The sequence below is a fragment of the Heterocephalus glaber genome, unplaced genomic scaffold (genome assembly GCF_053883595.1).
Source record: "Heterocephalus glaber isolate CG9 unplaced genomic scaffold, H.glaber_assembly_v1.0 deba00001472, whole genome shotgun sequence".
Classification (NCBI taxonomy): Eukaryota; Metazoa; Chordata; class Mammalia; order Rodentia; family Bathyergidae; genus Heterocephalus; species Heterocephalus glaber.
The window spans coordinates 79909207-79915590 of NW_028258315.1; the positions used below are offsets into that span (position 1 = coordinate 79909207).

At 36.1% G+C, this 6384-nt stretch overlaps 1 protein-coding gene across 1 annotated transcript in view; it reads left to right on the forward strand.

Annotated features, from left to right (window-relative positions):
- The window catches only part of Znf385d (zinc finger protein 385D), a 1018268-nt gene that overhangs the window by 90390 nt on the left and 921494 nt on the right, over positions 1-6384 (forward strand). The window lies entirely within an intron of this gene.

The following is a 6384-nucleotide window of genomic DNA, read 5'->3' on the forward strand; positions in this document are numbered from 1 at the left end:
ACTGATGACAAAGCAAAACAAGAAACACAATCATTTTCATATGAGCAATGGGAAACAAATACAGTATAATCTATTTTCTGATAATTATTCCAAGATAAAATATGACAAAAAGAGAGTTTTGAATAGTGGCATGGGCATGTCACTGGTAAATGATGTCTTTACAATGTCTCTACATAAACTTAATCACAGATTTTTACAAGGTCACTGCCTTCCTGTACAAGTCAGCAAAAAACATTTGTGCAAAGGCAGTGGTAAGGGTAATACACCTCTAAAGTCTAAAAGCTGATGTCTAAAGCTAATCTCATTGGTGGTATTTAAAATTAAACTTTAAGACAGATATCCTACCATCAAGGGGATTATATTTTATATTCCAAGGAGAAAGAAAATAAAGTACAGATGAAACATAAGATAATACTAGCTGTTGAGATGTGCAAAAACAAGATATAAAATAAGATAAATTGGTTCATCCTGAGGGCATGTTTTCCTGGGAGAGGACAGGGAAGATCAGGAGGCCTTTCTAAAGATAGGACATCTGAAAAAAGCTTAAATGATGGGAATGAGACAACCTTGGAATAAAAGGATCTTTAAAGCTGAAAGAACAAGAAGTACAAAATGTTATAGTGTGAATTAAGTTGTTGTTCATGAAACAAATCCTGGAGCATGGCTGAGGTCGACTTCAGGGCATGAAATGCAAATGGTGAATCTGTAGCCAGGTTAAGCCAGATGAAGTGGGAACTTTTAAGCTTTGATAAGGATTCAGGTTTTTGTTATAAATGTAATTTCTTTTGCTTCTAAGCAATCAGGTTTAATTTTTCTTTCTTTTTATTCTAACAGCCTTTTTTTCCTTTTGCTATCTCCTTTTTTCTTGCTTTCTTCTCCCCCTTCTTTGCTTCCTGTAAAGGAGAGCTGCTATTGCTGTCTCTCAACTATTTTATCCAAAGATATTGCTGTGTATTTTTATGTATGTAGGTTTCTACCATTTAGGTTTCTACATGCTGAATACCAATGCATGAGAATAGATGAATGAATAGAGCACTGGGGAGGTGGATACATGACAGAATCTGGCTCAAGCCAGGGATGCTAGAGAAAAAATGATCATGGGGAAACAAAGCCAAGGGATACAATGAGGTGAAGACCTCAAAGGGTGTTCAGTAGATAACACCAAGAATGGAAACTGTCAAGACTTCTGGGAAGACAGCAGAGTAGTAAACAGCAACAAATCAACTTCTCCAAGATTCAGAACTCAGACACTGGAAAATAACAACTTAGGGAAGAAAAGAAGGAGGGAGGTGGATCCCTGAGACCCAGGAAGGATCAGAAGGGAAAATTGGAGCCCACAGAGAAAATGAGGAGACAAACCACAACAAAGAAAAGGAGGAGAGAAACTCCACTTTCTGCCCAGTTCACAACATAAGAGAGGATCATTGAATCTACAGAGACACAATAATAAGGGTGGATGACTCCAGAGATCTCCAGGAAGAAGCATACCAGTGGAATGGAGCAGTTTATGATAAGGTGCTACAAGAGCAGGTGAGTGACTCCAGTCCGAGCAACTGCTATGTCCCCTGGATAGGGTCCTGGGCCAGATGTAATTTTATGGAAGGACAAACTGAATCTGTTACTCAGAACAGCCATGGTTTGGCTTTATCTCAGGGCTCCCAGTGTTGAAATCTGAAAGGGACTGGGTGAGGGACAACTGTGGGAGACATCCAGGGTTAGGGAGCCATGGTCGTTCCAGGAAGAGATACCCAGAGTGTAGTAGGCTGAACAACTCAGGTCCCAAAGCCACCATCAGAGGCCAGGATCAGCTTGAACTTCTGTGGTTTGCAAAGCACCAGAATCGGCATCCTATGCTAACCCTATTGCAGGCTTACTGGTATTATCCAGCATCCCATCCTAATCCTACTGTCAACTTGCTACCAGCACAGATGCAGCATGAATCTAGGTTTAACCTTCTTAGTCTACCAATGAGAGCAGAGGAATGCCTTGAATCAGACACTACTGCAAAACTGTAGGCCTCAAAAAATAACCACAGGCTTGAAATCACAGAGAAATTTCTTCCTCTCTTTGCTTTTGTTTTTTCTTTGTTTCTTTGTTCATAGGTTTTTTGTCTTGATTAGTTTTTGTTTTTTTCATGTGTGAACATTGTTTTTAGGATTTTTGCTTTGTTTTGATTTCTTTTTCTAAAATTTTTTCCTTCTTTCTTTCCCTCCTGCCTTCTCCATCAGATTCCAAAAGTTTTGGTAATTTTCCTTTGTCCTTCAACCTTGCTTCTAATTGCTTTCTCGTCTTTTATTTCTCTGCTTTTTTTTCTTATCCCTTTTAAATTTTCTCCCTTGAGAAAATCACTCCATTGTGTGGACATTTATTGTATATATTTTCTGATTTGTTTTAGATTTTGTTATATAACTATGAATGTTGTACCTCTGGTTAAATATGCTAAAGTAACATTTACCACAGTTTGTCATTTTCTAGACTTGGCTTGATGTTATTGGTATCACTGGGTTGTACTTCTTTAGTGAAGGTGACATAGTTATGTGATCAGTTGTTCTTCTTTGTATGCCAATACCCAGATTGTCTGAGGTCATAAACATTACCATAATTAAGTACCAAAGAACTGGGTGCTGGGCCAAACGGGCAACAACTTCTTATGATTAATAAATTGAAGAGGCAGGATCTTCAGACAGGCTCAAAAGCCAAAATCCAGCAACACCTAGAAGACATTTGAAAACTAATCATTTCCTAAAAAGTTCTTGACACTAGTAATAAAGTTACCTACCATAAGCAATTAGCAAGCATCAATTCAGAAAACAAATAAAAAATATAGAAAATAAGAAAACAAAGAAATAAGATGCAACTCCAGACCTCTAGTTCACCCAGGGCAAACTCAGGGAGCACTGAAGTAGAAAAACATCAAAATCCTCCCACCTGAACTTTTTGAAATGGTTGCAGCAGAAGTAAGAAAGCAAATGAATGAGTCTCTAGAAAAAAACAAATCATGAGTAATTCCACAAATAACTAAAGAGAAGATGAACATAATGAAAATCATGGTTAATAAATCTAGAGTAGATACAGATTAAAAAATAGAGGAGCTTAGGAAAGTGATGGAAACCATGAATGCCCAACAGAGGAGAGAACTGGATTCTATAAAATGGATTCAAACAGATATCCAGGAGATTAAAAATTCTATTGAAAGTATAGGCAACAAAAAAACCAATGTGAAGATAGACTGTCAGATCTGGAAGACAGGTTTGTTTAATGATCATCAAATGAAACACCTTAAAAATAGCAAATGACCACAAAAAATTGATCTAGCAGCTTCTAGATAATGCAAGAAAGAATAACATAAGATTAATCAAAATCAATGAAAAATCAGAAGATAGCACAAAGGACATACAGAACCTGTTCACAGAAGTAATTTCAGGAAACTTCCCACTCACAGAAAAAGAATTTGACATACAAATAAGTGAGGCATATAAAAGTCACATTAGCCATGACAAAAAACTAATAGTCAAGTGTAATAGTCAAGATTCCAGAAATTTAACACAAGAACAGAATATTAAAAGCTATTAGAGAAAAAGAAATCACCTATAAAAGGAAACCCATCAGAATCATAGCAGACTTCTCAACACAAACCCTTAAGTCAAGGAGAGATTGAAGTATTTCAAGCCCTAAAAGACAACAACCTCTAACACACATGTATCTACTCCACAAAGTTATCCTTCAAAATTGATGGAGGAATGATACTTCTATGATAAAGATCACCTAAAGAAATTCATGACCACCAAACCAACACTCCAGAAAGTTCTGAATGATATTCTAGAAAAAGACAATGAAGAAAAAATTCCATGAATCCCAATAGACTGAATCCACCAGGCAAGGCAAACATTAAATAGAAGAGAAAGAAAGGGAACCAACAACAGGAAAATGTCAATACATATCAGTTATAGCAATCAATATGAACAGGCTTAACTCACCAATCAATAGAAACAGATTGGTAGAGTGGCATAATATGCTTCATACAAGAAACACATATAACTCATAAAGAAATGGATAGACTAAAAGTCAAAGAATGGAAGAAAATACTCCATGTCACAAGAACCCAGAAAAAAACAGGGTTAGCTATTTTAAGTGCTGACGAGGTGAATTTCAAGTAAAGACTAATCAGAAGAGACAGGGAGGTCACTACCTACTTGTTAAGGAAACAATCCAAGGTGAAGAGATAAAAATCTTAAATATATATGCACCAAATACCAACACACCCAATTATATAAAACAAATACTAATGGATATGAAAAATCAGGTAAGTACTAATTGTAAAAGTGGGCCCCACTGTCACAAATAGATCAACTAGACAAAAAAAATCAGAGAAATATCTACGCTGAACAAAACCTTTGAAAAAATGGACGTAGTAGATATCTGTAGAGTGTTCCACTCCACAACATCAGAATACACATTCTTCACAGCACATGGGACTTGCTTCAAATTAGACCACATACTAGCTCATGGATCATGCTGAAGTAAATGCAAAGGATTTAAAATTCTCCCATGCGTATTATCCAATCATAGTGGAAAGAAATTGGAAATCAATGACGAAACCCCCAAAACTATGTAAACACATGGAAATTAAACAACACTGTCCTGTACAACAAATAGGTCACAGGTGAAAATAAAGAAGAAATCAGTTTCTACAATTAAATGATAATGTCAATATAACATACTGGAATTTATGGGATGAAATGAAAGCAGGAAAAAAGTTATAGCAGTGAATTCCCACATCAGAAAAACAGAAGTCTCAAATAAATAACCTAATATTGAACCTCAAGCTTCTAGAAAAAGATCAAGTTAAATCCCAAGCATGTAAGAGGGCAGATATTATAAAAGTAAGAGCAGAAATTAAAGCAATTGAAAATAGTACAAAGAATCAATGAATCAAAGAGTTGATTCCTTGAGAGAGATAGTCAACCTTATCAAAAAAAAGGAAGGAAAGGTCTCAAATCCACGCAATTAGGAATGAGAAGGGTAAAATCAAAGCAGATCCTGCAGAAATCCAGAAGATCATCAACACCTACTTCGAGAACACCTATACACTAATAAGATGGAAAACTCAGAAGAAATGGACAAATTCCTAGAAGAAATGGACTGCTATTCCTAGATACATATGAATTAGCAAAGCTGAATCAAGAAGATACAGCATTTTTAAATAACCCAATATTCATAATGAAATTGAAGAAGTAATTAAAATCTACTAAGAAAGAAAAACCCAGGCTGGTGATTTAGCTTAGTGGTTCAACCTTCTGCCCCAAAAGCTCAAGGACCAGAGTTCGATCACCAGTACCAAAAAAAAAAAAAGTTTAGGGCCAGGGATTTATCTCAGTGGTTTCGCCTCCTGCTGCACAAGCACAAGGACCCAAGTTTGATCCCCTGTACCCCTGTACCAAAAAAAAAAAGGAAAAAGAAAAAGAAAAACCTATGTCTTGATGGTATCACTGTTGAATTCTACCAGAAATTTAGAGCAACTACTCCTTAAAATCTTTAATGAAATGGAAAAGCAAACACTATTTCCAAGCTCAGTCCTGGAAACAAGTGTTACCCTGATAGGAAAACCAGAGAAGGATCCAGTCAAAAAACAGAACTACAGGCCAATCTCCTTAATGAATATGAATGCAAAGCTCCTCAATAAGATACTGGCAAACAAAATGCAGCAAATCATTAAGATTATGCAGGGTGACCAAGTAGGATTCATCCCAAGGATGCAGGAATAGTTGAACATATGCAAATCAATAAATGGAATATACCACCATTAACAGAACCAAGGACAAAAACCACATGACAATCACAATAGATGCAGAAAACACATTTGAGAAAGTCCAACACCTATTCATGATAAAAAACACTTAGGAAATTGGAAAGGAAGGCATTTATATCAATCTGATAAAAGCCATCTATTGCAAACCAATACCCAACATCATACTAAATGCTCAATATCTGAAAGCTTTCACACTAAAATCAGGAACAAGGCAAGGATGGCCACTATCACCATTCCTATTCAGTATAATTCTAGAAACATTATCCAGAGCATTTAGACAAAAGAAGTAAAGGAATAAGGAGAGGAAAAGAAGTTAAATTATCATTATTTGTAGATGAACTGACACCCTACATAGAGGACCCCCAAAACACCACAAAAAACACCACTCCTAGATTTAATAACCAAATTTGGCTGCATGCCTGGATTCAAAGTCAGCACTCAGAAATCAGTAGCATTCCTGTATACAAATAACAAACTCACTGAGAGCGAAATTAGTGAAACAACACCTTGCACATTGGCATCCAGAAAAATGAAATACTTAGGAATCAATCTAACAAAGGAAGTCAAAGATCTTT